Source organism: Bos mutus, chromosome 8 (genome assembly GCF_027580195.1).
Source record: "Bos mutus isolate GX-2022 chromosome 8, NWIPB_WYAK_1.1, whole genome shotgun sequence".
NCBI classification, from domain to species: domain Eukaryota; kingdom Metazoa; phylum Chordata; class Mammalia; order Artiodactyla; family Bovidae; genus Bos; species Bos mutus.
Genome location: NC_091624.1, coordinates 32,095,770 through 32,113,684, shown reverse-complemented (window position 1 = coordinate 32,113,684; position 17,915 = coordinate 32,095,770). Strand labels below are relative to the sequence as shown.

The 17,915-nt window shown below is 42.5% G+C and overlaps 1 non-coding gene across 1 annotated transcript; it reads left to right on the top strand.

The window, feature by feature from the left end:
- The first annotated feature begins 5,574 nt into the window (after positions 1-5,574).
- Positions 5,575-5,647, top strand: TRNAY-AUA (transfer RNA tyrosine (anticodon AUA)). The gene has a single exon. It is a non-coding gene; the product is annotated as a tRNA-Tyr (tRNA).
- The last annotated feature ends 12,268 nt before the right edge of the window (positions 5,648-17,915 follow it).

The window sequence follows — 17,915 nt, the reverse complement described above, 5'->3', positions numbered from 1 at the left end:
CTGACAGGGATGCTTCCAAGTGGTTTTTATTTTATAGATTTCTGTGTTGTGTGAATATTTATAACTGACAGTTAAAATCAGGAAAAATAACTGAGATGTTTCCATTTCTTTTACATACCAAGTAAGTTTCTCAGAGAATTCGAAACTCAAGTTCCCAGGCACTTTAAATTCTTAGGACTGAAGTGAACCTTGGAAATCAGAAATGAAGTGGTGATGATTGGGTTGAGAAAGGTCTGTGGAAGTACGTGACACAAATCTGCTACCCAGCAAATAGTTACTGAATAAAACATACATTTAGGCTCTCATTTTATAAGACAGGAAGTCCAGGCTTGCACAATGAGTAATGTCAGGACCCCAGGCTTCCTGACCCTGGGTCTCCTGGTTGTCTCACCAAACAGACCACCCCTGCTGAACAAAGCAACCATTCCCTCCAGCAACTTCAGGTGACTGCCTAGTTTGAATAGCCAAAACTGTTGTTTTTTGATGGATAACACATCCTCAGCAAAGAAACATAACACGGTGCAAACAATGAGCTGAGTTTACATAGAAATTATAGACTGTGTTGCTGTTTGGTAAGAGTTTGGAACTGATTACAAGGTACTCCCAAAGCAACACCTCTTTCGGCATCACGTGCGTTTCTGAAGATTTTCTGCGGATGACTGCTGGCTGAGGGCATATCCTCTGTGAAAATCCAAACACTGCTTGTTTATTGTTATGCTCCAGTGCAAGATTTCTAGGAATCTTTCTAGAAACCCAAGACTGGATGTTGTAGCCTGTCAGCCCTGACCTTCCCACGTAGGAACCTATTTAGCTCAGGAAGCATTTCTGTTGCTAATATAAGCCATTACTCCTGAATAAAAGTGTTTTCATTCTGTTTGCCTTTAATACAGGAGATGAGTATACATGGAGTCATATTAATAGGGAAAGCCCATATTTCTCTGACCCTTGAACTGACATCTTCTAGAACACTGAAAAGTGTCACAGGTTAAGTCTGGGTGCCCCTGGCTAGAGTCTTATCTGGGCTCCCATATCAGCTGCATTCTTCAAGCAGGGCACCCCCACATTTTTCCTCTCTCCTGGTCTCTTCTTTGATGCTCTCTGCCCTCAGCTACACTGAGCCCTGCTTTCAGCGCCCACCACAGGATGGCCCAAGTCCATGTTCTGGCTTTCTCTGGATGCTCCCAGTGGCACCAGGTCTCAATGATAGCCTGGTGATGTAGTCCCTAAAAGACTGAGGAGAAAGTATCACTGACTCAGGGTCATATTTTGTCAGTAGGAGCTGGAGGGAGCTGAGTCTCTCACCAAGGACTCCCCAAGGCCAGCAAGGTAGAGAGAGGACAAGCACCAGAGCATCTGTCTCCCACCCCTGTCTCTCCCCAGTTCAGTTCAGTTGCTCAGTTGTGTCTGACTCTTTGTGACCCCATGGACTGTAGCATGCCAGGCTTCCCTGTTCATCACCAACTCCTGGGGCTTGCTCAAACTCATGTCCATCAAGTCAGTGATGCCATCCAACCATCTCATCCTCTGTCGTCCCCTTCTCCTCCTGCCTTCAGTCTTTCCCAGCATCAGGGTCTTTTCGAATGAGTTGGTTCTTCACATCAGGTGGCCAAAATATTGGAGCTTCAGCTTCAGCATCAGTCCTTCCAATGAATATTTGGGACTGATTTCCTTTGTGTGTGTCTCCCCAAACTCACCCAAATCCTTCTCACCCACCCCTGCAACAAAAGCAGGCTGGTTATAGCCCAAATCAGGCAAATCACCTCCTAACGACCCACCCACCCCCAGCTCCTCAGACGGTCTGGACCTTGCAAGAGGCTCAAGGAAGGATGTGGGCTACATGCATTTCCCTCATCGTGTTATATTCCAAAGCAAAAGCCTATTTTGAAAGAATGAGACCATTTTGCACTGTGCTAAAAGAAATTCAGCATCTGACTACTGTAGAGCAGTCTGTCACTTCGGGTTGAGTTTACTGGGAAAGAAAGACAAAGCAAAATACATGAACATGGACATGAAAACCAAGGAAGACACAAGAACTGAATAATCAAAACAGTGTTCTTTCTTTTTGGTTTCAATTCATTTCTGTCAGAGATCAAACCACCGTACAGATGACTTTTTAAAAGTTAGCAACAGTTTAAGCTTAATTGTACTGCAATTTTTAAATTGAACTTAGAATATTTTAATGTGATTTCCATGAATAAACTGAAACACTGAAGACATTACACAGTGGCTGAAAGAGAAGACCAGATTTCATTGCAAAAATATATGGTTACACCCGAGTGAATGTGCTCCGATCAATCTTGAACACCAGGGATTATGTATGCAAACACACAAAATTTAGCACCTCTGAATTTGATCACTCAGACTTAAATGCAACTGTTCTCAGAGAAGATCAATGTTTATAGCCTTAAATTCATTCAATATTTAATTTAAATGCAAGCAGGTTTATATCTGAAACCAAAGCCTGACATTTCAGAGTTGTTTTCATCCCTGACAGCCCAACCCAGCATGAAGCCTCATGCTAATTCCCAAGTGCCAAGGAGACTTCAGAAACCCAACTGCAAAGCCCTCTTGACCAGGGATCCAGAAACAGTGTAGGAAAGCATGCTCACAAATCTGACCCAGTCCTGAAAAGGCTAACACCAGCTTCCTAACTGATTTCTCTGCCACCTCTGACGCTCTCCAGACATCTCTATGAGGCTGCCAGAGCCAACCTTCCAGGGCCATCCATCCTTCCAGGGGGCAAAGATGGGAAGCATTCAACCCATTCAAATCAAGATCAAGTTAAACACTTAGGAAAGTATTGCCAAAGAGCAGAACCCAAACCAAAAATAAAGCCCAAATATATCTAGATCCACCTCTTATATAGTGTTCTTCATTGGGTTTCATTTCATTAGCTTCCATTTCAAATGTTGTGCACACCCAGCACAGAAAAATTACAAAGAACATCTTTATAATCAAGCTTGCATTTCTGGAATGGCATGTTTGTACATGTCCTTCAAGATCCTTCCTTGTGGACACACATACATATAGGTAATATCTTTACAAAACTGGACCCCTGAAGTAAGTGCTGTCTGTTACACACCATACCTTAGGTCCTTGATTTTCAAACTTGGCTATGCATTATAATCACTTGGGGAGACTTTTAATACCTTGATGGATAGGTCTCAATCCTGACCTTCAAATTAGAGTTTCTGGAATGAAACCAAGGCTTCAGTATTTTTTAATACTTCCGAAGTGCATCCAAGGTACAAACGAATTTGAGAGCAAGTCTTATGCAGAGTAGCACAGTATACCACCCCTAAATATGCATATGCATCCTTGGCATAAGAATTATTTTGAGAAACTGCAGGCATGGGAGATCTGAAAACAGTAGAAATTACCATTTACTATGGAGAAGGCACTGGTGACCCACTCCAGTACTCTTGCCTGGAAAATCCCATGGACGGAGGAACCTGGTAGGCTGCAGTCCATGGGATCATGAAGGGTCGGACACGACTAAGCAACTTCACTTTCACTTTTCACTTTCATGCATTGGAGAAGGAAATGGCAACCTACTCCAGTGTTCTTGCCTGGAGAATCCCAGGGACAGAGAAGCCTGGTAGGCTGCCATCTATGGGGTCGCACAGAGTCGGACACGACTGACACGACTTAGCAGCAGCAGCAGCAAGGAGCATTTATTTTCTTAAGGGAACTCTCCATCCATGGTGGTGTCTCCCTCTCTAGACCAGGAGGAACAGGATGACTGTAAATCACAAGAAACTTATCAGTGGAGAAGGTACCACTTAAATCTACATAACAACCTTGTCCTCCTTAAGTGGGGTTTTCCGGGTACCCTCCCATAACTGGCTCCCCTTCTGCCCCACCCACCCTTTTGTCTTTAACTGAAGATATATTTAAAGTGGTGGCTTGGGCCATTTGAGGGAGTTCTACTCAGTTTTCCTGGGTATCTCCCATGTATATGTCAGGTATACACACTAACAGACTTTCACTTGTTTTTCTCTCATTAACCTGTCTTTTTTTACAGGGGGAACTGAGCCAAGAACTTGGGAGGGTTGAGGGGAAATGATTTCTCCTCCTCTACACTTATACAAGGGCTTCCCAGATGGTGCTAGTAGAAAGAACCCACCTCTCAATGCAGGAGACACAAGAGACAGGTTTGATCCCTGGGTTGGGAAGAACCCCTGGAGGAGGGCACGGCAACCCACTCCAGGATTCTTGCTTGGAGAATCCCATGGATAGAGGAGCCTGGTGGGCTACAGTCAGTCCATCGGGTCACAAAGAGTTGGACACGAGTGAAGCAACTTAGCATCCATCCATGCACATTTTCACAAAGAACTGAGAGTGAGGAGATTGGTTGAGGGTGAGGTAGGGCAGAGGTTGTCAAGCTTCGCTGTGTATCCAGTCCCCTGGAGAACTTGGGGAGGCTGCTTAATCCCAGGTGTCTCCTATGAGCCTTAGACTCTATGTCCTGTATTAGCTCTCTGGGCAATTCAGATACACACTAAGTTGGGGGACCACCAACTCAGGTAACCAACCTCCTATCGTGTGATTGCCTCTTAAGTGACCTGCTCCTCCTTCCTGCTCACTAACTATAAACCTCAGGAACTGAGCTGTTTTCTATGGCAGGAGCCTTTAGCCACATGTGTCTACATAGCACTTGAACTGTGGCCAGTTCAAACTGAGAGAGGCTGCCAATACAAAACAAACACTAGATTTCAAAGACTGGGAACACATTGAAATGACAGTATTTTGCTATATTGAGCTTCTCTCTTTCTTTTTTTTTTTTTCCCAGTGTGGCCTCTAAGAAGTTTAAATTACACTTGTAGCACATAACTTGTTTCTTTGGGACAGGCTGCTTTAGGGGAGAAGACTTATGACTATTCACTACTGTCTTTTTAGCACCTGGCTCAGCAATTTTGCATCAAATAGGCATTCCATTGATGCTTTTTGAAAAGAGAAAATGAGTCAGTGAATTAATGAATGCACACAGACATATGGCAGCCCAGGCATTCATGGTATTATCCCACAGACAAAGGAGAAACTTTTGAAAAATAGAAGCTATATTGGTTTGGGTTCCCCCAGAAGCAGTCCCTGAGACAAAGATCAAGCGCAAGTGATCTATTTGGGATTTACCTGTTAATATTTGCTCTCTCATTCCATCCTAGAAAGGCCAAAAACAAAAGCCAGGGAGTGGAGAAGTGAAACTGGGAAGGGAAGAGGCTAATAAAGGGTGTGATCTCAAGTCAGTTACCACCATGGGCAACAGAAGCTTGATCCTGCTGGGAAACTTCAGAAAATGTGCTTCGAGGGTATCTCCTTCTGCCAGGGTATTTCTACACCATTCCTATCTATCGTTACTTAAAGCTGCTGGGAGGGCTGCATGTGTTCATCCCAGGCTCTCTTGTCCTACTCTATGGCACAGACAGAGAAAGCAGGCAAAGAGACATCAGGGCCAGCAGGTGGCATGTGCCAAAGTGGTACAGCTGAGAGATGGGGCGTGGCCAGTGATAGCTAACTATAGTTTCTTTCAAAGCAAGCCATCATTAATTCCATGACCTAATAGTTAAAAGTACTTCCCTGGTGGCTCAGATGGTAAAGCGTCTGCCTATAAAGCAGGAGACCCGGGTTTGATCCCTGGGTCAGGAAAATCTCCTGGAGATGGAAATGGCAACCCACTCCAGTATTCTTGCCAGGAAAATCCCCTGGACAAAGGAGCCGGGTAGGCTACAGTCCATGAGGTTGCAAAGAGTCAGACACGACTGAGCGACTTCAATGTCAATAGTTAAAAGTGGTACCACCATCATACAGCTCTCCACAGCCCACAAGACAGTCAGTAAAGCCCCTCTGGGATCCTTGGACAATTCTTCATTTGTTGCCCACCCCCCCACCCCCCCGCCCCCACTTCTTGCCCTACCATCCCATCCTAGAGTTACCAAGTGGATATTGGGAAGAGGTTACCAGTTATGAGCTCAGTGCACCTTAATAAAGAGTTGCCAAAGTTGATTGAAGATGGCCCCAGCTTCGTTGTCACTGAGTTACAACTCTGCTCTTCATCTCCTGTTTGTACACCCTCGGCAGGTATTGGTAGCCAATTTCTTTTCTTCTGGTTTCTCCACTACAATGCAGTTACCGAGGAATGTGACCAATCATTGTCTTTGAATTCCCCTAATACATGTACACATGAAGTGATACATGTATGTGGTACATGAAGTGGTGGCAGCTCAATCTTTTAACAGAGTCTCAAATTTCTAGTTCATATAACTTCACTCAGCATTAAGTCATTTCACAGAAACCAGACCATAGCAGTTCTGTTTTTGGAGGTTAATTTTGTCTGGTTCTAATTTGAAATCAGGAGAGGCTCCAGAATAATTTCATTAAGCACAGTGAAGCAAGGCAAGTAAGACAGAAGTAGTAAACAAATTGAAAATGAGAAATGGCTGATCCAGGGGGAATGGAATTCAGAGTAGTCTGGAGTCTTTATAGTAATTTTAAATCTACTTGATACCATAAAACTGTGTGTGTTTTCCATGAACAGTTCACTTCAGTCAAGGCCCTGGTTCCCTTCAGAGGACTTGGCCAAACCACTGTCACAATCTGTCATTGCTGGCACTTTGCATTCAAGGCTTTTCCCCCAATCTAACATTTTAGCATTTATTTTCTTCTCCGGGAATTTAAGTAATGTAAATATTTAGGTTATTTAATTAAACCTTTAGCTTATAAATAACCAGGTTGCTTAATTTAGATAGAGTAAATAGATAATGTAAAGGTCCTGCAAATACTTGGACCATCATAAATTTAAGAATAAACTGGATACTCCAATAAAAATATGCAAATTTAAATTAATCCTGCCAATCACTGATCCTTCTCTACTTAACAAACACATGTGAAGCATCAAGAGTTGGAGAAAACAGATGTCCATAGTAAGTTAGATAACAGCTCCGTCTGGGCAAAGAACCCCTATAAAGATCCCTAATTGTTGCCATGAAAGAACATGGGTTCCATCTTTCTTAATTTACTGATTATATATGAGAAGTTGCATCACAGACTTTTATAAGAAATATCCCTTTTTTTGTTTAACATTGGCAATAAATGTTTAAAATTTTTAAAAACACTTTGCAGGACTTCTCTGCTGGTCCAGTGGTTGAGAATCTGCCTGTCAATGCAGGGGACACGAGTGTAATCCCTGATCAGTCAGGATCCCACATGCTGTGGAGCAACTGAGCTCGTACACCACAACTACTGATCCTGTGCCCAAGTGCTATGGCTACTAAGTCCACCCCCCAGAGCCAACGCTCCACAGCAAGAAACACCACCTCAATGAGAAGTCCACATACTGCAGCTAGAGAGTAGCTCCTGCTGACTGCAACTAGGGAAAGCCTGTGCAGCAAAGAAGACCCAGTGCAGCCAACAATAAGCAAATAAATAAAATTCTTTTAAAAGTCAGATTTTCAATAGAAAAAGAGAGAGAGAAGCCACTGCAATGAGAAGCCCACGCACCACAACTCACTGCAACTAGAGAAAGACTGAGCACAGCAACGAAGACCCAGAGGAGCCAAAAATTAATTAATTAATTAATTACCTAAAAATACCATGCAGATCCAAATGAAGAGAGACAAGCAGGGGGCAGGCAAGGTTATGTCTTTGAATTCTCCATAGAGCAAATACAGTTGTAGGTGCTAACTGGGTCAGATACGAATATGCAAAGAACATGTCAACTGCTCTGGTTTATCTTCACATGAGACCCACAAAAGGAACGGGGCTTAAATTCAAGCAGAACTAAACACTGATAGAACACTGGAAATAACTTCTTGGTTGTACATCAGGGAATACACATCTCGACTAGAGAAAGATTTATCCTGGGAAATCTGCTGCTTTCAACATTGAACTCCCTAAAGACCAGACAGGTTATAGTCATTTAGTGGGAATGTGTATCAAGACTTTGAATTTTGGTTATTGATTGGCAAGAATAAAAACACAGCCACCCACACAGAAAACAACAGCAAAATTGGCTTCTCTTAAATGAAAATATTTCTTTGGCTTTCTCTTAGTTACATATTTTTAGCAAAAATTAAACATACACTGCAAATCATGCTTTCATTTCTTGGGTAGGGAAAAGACTCATTTCAATCTAACTTGAAAGGAGCAACCAGGAGACTCTTCTTTCCTAGCCCAATTTGAAACACTCCCACACATTTTTATCCTTTTCTCTCTGTGAGTTATTTTTTCTCTCCTCAGAACGTAGAGTATGTGAGAAATCTGTACTGTTCTATTTTTGCTGAGGAATAAATTTTAAGCTCAAACTGTTGTCTATTTGATTGTTATTCCTTCTCCAGACCTTTATATTAAAGTCAATGCTAGGTCTTCATCCCTCCCATGGTCATAAAGATTACATGAGAGATAGGCTAATGATTTTAGCTACTATCTAAGACTAAACAATTGTCTGTAATTGTATTATTTTTATTATAATTTTTTCTCTATAATAGTAATCATCCAACCCCTCATAATTTTATGTGATGGTCATGATATTGCAGATCGAATAATAAAAATAAAGTTTATATTCACCGAGCTGTACTGTGTGTCAAGCACCAGGCTATACACATTTTTTAAACTCACAGCAACCTTATGAAAAATTGAAAGCATTAGTCACTCAGTCATGTCTGATTCTTTGAGACCCCATGGACTGTGTGTGGTTGGTGTAAAGGGCCTCCAAGCCTCCACCTCTGTGTTATAGCTTATTGTCTGTTGTAGATTCACAGTTCACCTGTTGACCGGCGTCTTCCCTGAATGAGGAGAAAGCCACCAACCTATTCACAGTGTTTCCCTTTGGAGTATTTGTGTTTACCTGTTCTGCCCTCATTAAATGGTGTTTCAAACTCCCAAGAAGGAAGAGAAAATCAAGAAAATAAAACCTCACTATCTTTTAGTGGGAGTTGTATACATCGTTATGACCACAGATGGTCTCTGCAGTTAGAGGCTTCATTTTAAATCTCAACTCCATTCCATGTGAACACAAGCTACTGAAGTCCCCTACATCTCAGTTTTCTCCTTCAAAAAATGGGGACAACAGTTTAGCACCTACCTCCCAGGTTTGATCTTGGAGTAGGGAAGATCCCCTGGAGGATGGCACAGCAACGCACTCCAGTATTCTTGCCTGGAGAATCCCTTGAACAGAGAAGCCTGGTAGGCTATCACAAAGAATCGGACACAACTGAAGCAAAAGAGCACACACACATAAGAAATCATAGTCAGAGAGCTTGACACCTGTCTTAGACTGTCCAGGCTTCTCTACAAAATATGCCATAGACTGAGTATAAACAACAAAAATTTATCTCTCACAGTTCTATAGACTAGAAATCCAAGATCAGGGTGCCCGTAAGTGCCCACTTACAGGCTGCAGACTGCTAACTTCTTGCAGTATCCTCACATGGCAGGGAAAGGCATCTCTCTAGGACCTCCCTCTCTCTTTTGATTTTACTTGTTTCTATTTACTTTATTTTTTTTAATTATTTTATTTATTTGTGGTTGCTCTTGGTCTTTGATGCGATGCACAGGCTTCTCACTATGGTGACTTCTCTTGCAGCAGAGGACAGGCTCTAGGCTCACCGACTTCAGTAGTTGGAACACAGAGGCTCAGTGGCTTCATTCAGCTCATGTGCTTTAGCTGCTCCATGGTATATGGGATCCTCCCAGACCACGGTTTAAACTCATGTCCCCTGCATTGGCAGGCAGACTCTTATCCTCTGCACCACCAGTTGTTGTTGCTGTTGTTCAGTCACTCAGTCACGTCCTACACTTTGCAACCCCATGGACTGCAGCACGCCAGGCTTCCCTCTCCTTCACCATCTCCCAGAGCTTGCTCAAACTCATGTCCATTGAGTCAGTGATGCCATCCAACCATCTCATCCTCTGTCGTCCCCTTCTCTTCCTGCCTTCAATCTTTCCCAGCATCAGGGTCTTTTCTAATGAGTCGGCTTTTCGCATCAAGTAGCCAAAGTATTGGAGTTTCAGCTTCAGCATCAGTCCTTCCTATGAATATTCAGGATTGATTTCCTTTGTGATCGACCGGTTGGATCTCCTTGCTGTCCAAGGGATTCTCAAGAGTCTTCTCCAACACCACAGTTCAAAAGCATCAATTCTTTGGTGCTCAGGCTTCTTTATGGTCCAACTCTCACACCCATACATGACTACTGGAAAAACCATAGCTTTGACTAGATGGACCTTTGTTGGCAAAGTAACGTCTCTGCTTTTTAATACGCTGCTGTTTGTTATAGCTTTTCTTCCAAGGAGCAAGCATCTTTTAATTTCATGGCTGCAGTACCCTCCACAGTGATTTTGGAGCCCAAGAAAATAAAGTCTGTCATTGTTTCCATTGTTCCCCATCTATTTGCCATGAAGTGAAGGGACTGGAGGCCATGATCTTTGTTTTTTGAATGTTGCGCTTTAAGCCAGCTTTTTCACTCTCCTCTTTCACCTTCATCAAGAGGCTCTTTAGTTCCTCTTTGCTTTCTGCCATTAGGGTGGTGTCATCTGTGTATCTGAGATTATTGATATTTCTCTCTTAATCTTGATTCCAGCTTGTGCTTCATCCAGCCTGGCATTTTGTGTGATGTATTCTGCATGTAAGTTGAATAAGCAGGATGACAATATACAGCCTTGACATACTCCTTTGCTGATTTGGAACCAGTCTGTTTCATGTTCTGTTACTGCTTGACCTGCAGGCAGGTTTCACAGGAGGCAGGTAAGGTGGTTTCGTATTTCCATCTCTTGAAGAATTTTCCACAGTTTGTTGTGATCCACATAGTCAAAGGCTTTAGCATAGTCAATGAAGCAAAAGTAGATGTTTTTCTGGAATTCTCTTGCCTTTTCTATAATACAACAGATGTTGGCAATTTGATCTTCGGTTCCTCTGCCTTTTCTAAATCCATCTTGAACATGCGGGAGTTCTTGGTTCATGTACTGTTGAAACCTGGCTTGGAGAACTTTCAGCACTACTTTCAAGCATTTGAAATGCGTGCAGTTGTGTGGTAGTTTGAACATTCTTTAGCACTGCCCTTCTTTGGGATTGGAATGAAAATTGACCTTTCCCAGTCCTGTGGCCACCACTGAGTTTTCCAAATTTGCTGGCATGTTGAGTGCAGCACTTTGACAGCATCATCTTTTAGGACTGGAAATAGCTCAGCTGGGACTCCATCACCTCTACTAGCTTTGTTTATAGTGATGCTTCCTAAGGGCCACTTGACTTCACACTCAAAAATGTCTGGCTCTAGGTGCCTGATCACACCATCATGGTTATCTGAGTCGTGAAGATCTTTTTTGTATAGTTCTTCTGTGTATTCTTGACAGAAGATATTAAGAAATATCTTCTGCTTCGGTTAGGTCCATACTGTTTCTTCCTTTATTGTGCCCATCTTTGCATGAAATGTTGCCTTAGTATCTCTAATTTTCTTCCAGAGATCTCTAATCTTCCCCATTCCTCTATTTCTTTGCATTGTTCACTTAGGAAGGCTTTCTTATCTCTCCTTGTTATTCTTTGGAACTTTGCATTCAGATAGATATATTTTTCCTTTTCTCCTTTGCCTTTTGCTTCTCTTCTTTTCATAGCTGTTTGTAAGGCCTCCTCTGGCAACCATTTTGCCTTTTTGCACTTCTTTTTCTTGGGGATGTTTTTGATCACCACCTCCTGTACAGTGTTATGAACCTCTATCCATGGTTCATCAGGCACTCTGTCTATCAGATTTAATCCCTTGAATTTATTTGTCTCTTCCACTGTATTATCATAAGGGATTTGATTTAGGTCATACCTAAATGGTCTAGTGGTTTTCCCTACCTTCTTCAATTAAAGTCTGAATTTTGCAATAAGAAGTTCTTGATCTGATCCAGAGTCAGCTCCCAGTCTTGTTTTTGTTGACTGTATAGAGCTTCTCCATCTTTGGCTGCAAAGAATATAATCCATCTGATTTCAGTATTGACCATCAGGTGATGTCCATGTGTAGGGTCATCTCTTGTGCTATTGGAAGAGGGTGTTTGCACTGGAAGACCAGTGCATTCTCTTGGCAAAACTCTGTTAGCCTTTGCCCTGCTTCATTTTGTACTTCAAGGCCAAACTTGCCAGTTATTCCAGGTATCTCTTAACCTCCTACTTTTGCATTCCATTCCCCGTGATGAAAAGAACTGCCAGGGATGTCCTCAGGTCTCTTTTATAAGGGCATTAATCCCATTCATAACCTAATCAGCTCCCACTTATAACCTAGTCAGCTTCTAATATTATCACACTGGACAGTAGAGTTCAACATACGAATTTGCTAGTGGGGGAATCATGAATATGCAGTCCACGGCAATATCTAACCCACCCCCCTCTTTTAACCACAGTGACAACAGAAGTCTAAAGAAGGAAAGTGGCTTACCCAGATTCACAAAGTTTTTGGTAAAACTGTAACCATTTATTGAGTTAACCAATTTCTCTGCACCTCAGTTCAGTTCAGTCAGTCAGTCGTGTCCGACTCTTTGCGACCCCATGAACTGCAGCACGCCAGGCCTCCCTGTCCATCACCAACTCCCAAAGTTCACTCAAACTCACGTCCGTTGAGTCGGTGATGCCATCCAGCCATCTCATCCTCTGTTGTCCCCTTCTCCTCCTGCCCCCAATCCCTCCCAGCATCAGGGTCTTTTCCAATGAGTCAACTCTTTGCATGAGGTAGCCAAAGTATTGGAGTCTCAGCCTTAGCATCATTCCTTCCAAAGAACACCCAGGATTGATCTCCTTTAGAATGGATTGGTTGAATCTGCTTGCAGTCCATGGGACTCTCAAGAGCCTTCTCCAACACCACAGTTCAAAAGCATCAGCGCTCAGCTTTCTTCACAGTCCAACTCTCACATCCATACATGACCACTGGAAAAACTATAGCCTTGACTAGACGGACCTTTCTTGGCAACATAATGTCTCTGCTTTTCAATATGCTATCTAGGTTGGTCATAACTTTCCTTCCAAAGAGTAAGCGTCTTTTAATTTCATGGCTGCAATCACCATCTGCAGTGATTTTGGAGCCCCAAAAAACAAAGTCTGACACTGTTTCCACTGTTTCCCCATCTATTTGCCATGAAGAGATGGTACCAGATGCCATGATCTTAGTTTTCTGAATGTTGAGCTTCAAGCCAACGTTTTCACTCTCCTCTTTCACTTTCATCAGGAGGCTTTTTAGTTCCTCTTCACTTTCTGCCATAAGGATGGTGTCATCTGCATATCTGAGGTTATTGATATTTTTCCCAGCAATCTTGATTCCAGCTTGTGCTTCTTCCAGCCCAGCGTTTCTCATGATGTACTCTGCATTCAAGTTAAATAAGCATGGTGACAATATTCTGCACCCCATGGCCTCTCAAATAGGTAAATTTAGGCAAAAGTGTGTGGTTCTCAATGTCAATTCAATAGCTCAAGTTAAACACAAAGACAATAATATTAAGGTATCTGATGTTCATCTTCTTTTTTTTTTTTAATGTAATTGAGTTATAACACTTTATTAATTTTAGGTTTACAAACAGTTATAAGATAGTTACAAAATTTGTTTTTCTTATGATGAGAACTTTTAAAATGTACTCTTTTAGCAACTTCCAAGTATGCAACACAGTATTATTAACTATAGTCACTATGCTTTAAATTATACATATTTTGTTTATTTTAAAACTGGAAATTTGTAACTTTTGACCTCCTTTACCTATTTTGCCCACCCCCCAGTTCTGCCTATTTTTTGTTTATGTTTTTTAGATTCCGCATATGCTTAAGATCATACAGTAGTTTTCTTTCTCTGACTTATTTCACTTATAATACCTTCAAGATTCATCCATGGTGTGGCAAATTGCATTCTCATACAAAGAGTTGACTCATTGGAAAAGACTCTGATGCTGGGAGGGATTGGGGGCAGGAGGAGAAGGGGATGACAGAGGATGAGATGGCTGGATGGCATCACTGACTCAATGGACGTGAGTCTGAGCGGACTCCGGGAGTTGGTGATGGACAGGGAGGCCTGGCGTGCTGGGATTCATGGGGTGGCAAAGAGTCAGACACAACTGAGCAACTGAACTGAACTGAACTGAATATTCCATTGTATAGCACAATTTTTTATCCAGTCATCCATCAATGGACACTTAGATTATTTCCATATCTTGGCAATTGTAAATAATATTACATAAACATAGAGGTGCGTATGTCTTTTTGAGTTAGTGTTTTCATTTCTTTGGTTAAGTACCTGAAAGTAGAATTGCTGGATCATGTGATAGATCTATTTTTAGTTTGTTGAGGAAACTGTACTGTTTTCCATGGTGGTTTCACCAGTTTTACTTTCCCACAACTGTACACAAGGGTTCCTTGTTATTTCTCATCTTTTTTATAACAACATTTCTAATAGGTGTGAAATGGTGTCTCATTATTGTTTTAATTTGCATTTCCATGATGATTGAGCATCTTTTCATGTGTCTGTTTGCTCTCTATATGTTTTCTTTGGGAAAATGTCTTTTCAGATCCTTGGCTTGTTTTTTAATTAAATGTGGTTTTTTGGGGTTTTTTTTTTGCTATTAAGTTGTATGAGGTTTTTTTTAATAAATTTTGGATATTAACTCCTTATCAGATATAAGATTTGCAAATATCTTCTCCCATTCCATAGGCTGCCTTTTAATCTTGTTGATGGATTCCTTTGCTGTGCAGAAGTTTTTCAGTTTGATATAGTCCTGTTGCTTGTTTTTCCATTAGTTAGTTGCCTTTGCTTTTGCTGTTAAATCCAAAAACTCATCACCAAGACTGACTCCAAGGAACTTACCACCTATGCTTTCTTCTAGAATTTTATGGTGTCAAGTCTTATGTTCAAGTCTTTAATCCATTTGGGGTTAGATTTTGTGTACGGTATAAGATGTGGGTATAGTTTCATTCATTTGCATGTAGCAATACAGTTTTCTCAGCACTATACATTAAAGTGACAGCTCTTGCCCCATTGTATATTCTTGGCTGTTTTGTGGTAAATTAATTGACCATATAGGCCTAGGGTTATTTCTGAGCTCTCAATTCCGTTCCATTGGTCTATATGTTTGTTTTTTATGCTAATACCATGCTGTTTTGATTACTTACAGCTTTGTAATATAGTTTGAAATCAGTGAGGATAATGCTTCTAGCTTAGTTTTTTTCCTCAGGATTGTTTTGGCTATTTGGGGTCTGCTGCTGCTGCTGCTACTTCTAAGTCACTTCAGTCATGTCCGACTTTGTGTGACCCCACAGACAGCAGCCCACCAGGCTCCCCCATCCCTGGGATTCTCCAGGCAAGAACACTGGAGTGGGTTGCCATTTCCTTCTCCAATGCATGAAAGTGAAAACTGAAAGTGAAGTTGCTCAGTCGTGTCCGACCCTCAGCGACCCCATGGACTGCAGCCTTCCAGGCTCCTCCATTCATGGGATTTTCCAGGCAGGAGTACTGGAGTAGGGTACCATTGCCTTCTCCATTTGGGGTCTAGATGTTCACTTTTTCTCTGGCATTACAACAGAGTTTACCAATATTTCAGCACCTCCAAATCTCTGTTAACTGGAATTTCCATAAAAGATGCTCATAATTCTTCCAGATTTCAGTGTGACTTCTGGATCATCAGAGAAAAGATAAAATTGTTGTCAGTACAGTTTCACTGTTGGCAATCTACTTTATTCTCTCTCTCCATATGGCATTTTATCTTGCATCTTCTAAACTCAGAGTCTGCTTATTAACCAGAGCAGCCAGGCTGAGCAAGAATGGTTAAAAGTTGGTGGAGGTGGGTCATGTTTCTCTCCAGAAAACTCAATAGATTCTAAGTATAACGGGAAGAAAACTGGGACAAAATAACAGAGAGAAAATTGCTATAATGCAGCATCAAGGTCTCTCAGACATAGAAAACATAATAATTTATGCTTCTTCATTCAGGGAGAAAGCATCCTTCAACTTATACATGAAACCTTCATAAACTTGCTGCTGCTGCTGCTAAGTTGCTTCAGTCGTGTCCAACTCTGTCAGACAGCAGCCCACCAGGCTCCGCCATCCCTGGGATTCTCCAGGCAAGAACACTGGAGTGGGTTGCCATTTCCTTCTCCAATGCATGAAAGTGAAAAGTGAAAGTCAATAAACTTACCTTCTTCCAAATATGTAAAGCAGCAGAACTTGGTCTTACTTCAGGAAACACTTGGAAGGAGTGTGGCCAGTGAGAGTCCAGGTGACTCTGAATACTCAACACCAGATAAGCAGAGGTCACCGTTGCCAAAGCCCTGGAGGTCCAGAAATTGGGTTATGGGGCTTGGATTTCCCAGGACTCTGAGCAGAGGAGATTGGCCTGCAGAACGTCGGTTAAGGAGTATCTTGAGATCCACACTTGAGGGAGTGAAGCGCAGGGGATAAGACTGGGAAGAGGGGGGAGTGCAACAGCAGAAGGCCACAGACTGGGATAACTTGTTGAGGAAGTCTAAAGCTAGGATAACTGTTCAAAGATGTCTCCAGCCACCACCGGTTGAGTGCAGCCCAGGCGGAGTCACGAGGCCCTTGCCAGCTGAGGAGGGTCCCCCATTGGGCTCACAGCTGAGAGTTCTCTGACAGGGGACCTCCAAGCACCTGGGAAGATCAGTGCTTCATTCCTGAAGGGAGCCTGAAGGGCACATCAGCACCATCCTAGGGACAGAAGCGTGCCCTCCTCCTGGGTCCAAGGCCTTACAAAGCCAGGCAAGAGTATTAGGGCTGTCATCCCAAGAAAGGGGTCGGGGCATAGCTCCTATCCCAAGAACAAGAGGAGTGCCTGGGCTTGGAGGATGAATCCAGGCTTTACAACAGAGCACAAACTAGACTCAAGGTCAGGCCTGCAATGATACAGGCCCAGACAGGAGGGGGCCAAATAAAGGGCCCCTGAATGCAAGGGTATGGCCTGAGGCCTGGGCCTTACTGCCCTCTTTCCTCCACCAGCTTGAGAGTAAGGAATCACTAGAAGCCCAGCAAGATTGTCTGGGCCACACACACACACCCAGTTTGGAGTGTGTGGCTAAATGGAGAAGTGAAAGGAGATTACTGATGTACTGGGTGAGGGGTAGGGCCAGCCTGGTGCTAGGGGTGGGCGTATGGATGGGGACATGATGGGGAACTTCTCAGCCTCACCAACTTGAAGGAGATGGGGAAGGCAGGAGAAATACAGTGGGGGTAGAAAAATATACAACTGAAAATACCTTACATATACAGGATGTTTCACATTTTTCAAAATTCTGTGTGTGTGTGTATGTGTGTGTGTACGTGTGTGTGTGTCCGTGTGTGTGTGTGTGTGTGTGTGTGTGTGATCCCAGTTTGCTAATTCTGCTCCTTTTATGTTTATATTAAAAAAAATATCATCTGTGAGTGAATGTGACAAATCCTTGTAATACAGCTAATCACTCTCTCTCTGTGTGTCTCTGTCTTCTCTCTCTGTGTGTCTCTCTGTGCCTCTGGGTCTTTCTCTGTTTCTCTGTCTCTGTCTCTCTCAGGACTCTGGAATTGTGAGCAATACCCAGCAGGAGAATGAGTGCCTGGAGTGTGTGGTTTTGTGGGAGTTGAGCCATTGCAGGTTTCCTTGGCCACATGACCATTCTTGTCCAGAAAGATGCCTCTAATGGCCCTTTCTTCTCTTCACCCTTCACTTTCTTCATTCACAATGCTAAATGACATCATCATTTTTTGGAGATTCACCTAAACTGTGAAGATGGTGAGGTCATATCACCACTATGACAATGAGATCACTTTAATGTTTATCCAAACCCACCATAGTGCTGTCAATGACTCAGGACAACTGTTGAGTATCTTCCCCAGATGATGTTCAGCCTGGAGGATGGAAGTGTTTTGTGTGAGAAAATATAAAATAGAGAAAGAGAAGATCCCAATCATCTTAAGTGTTAATCAAAC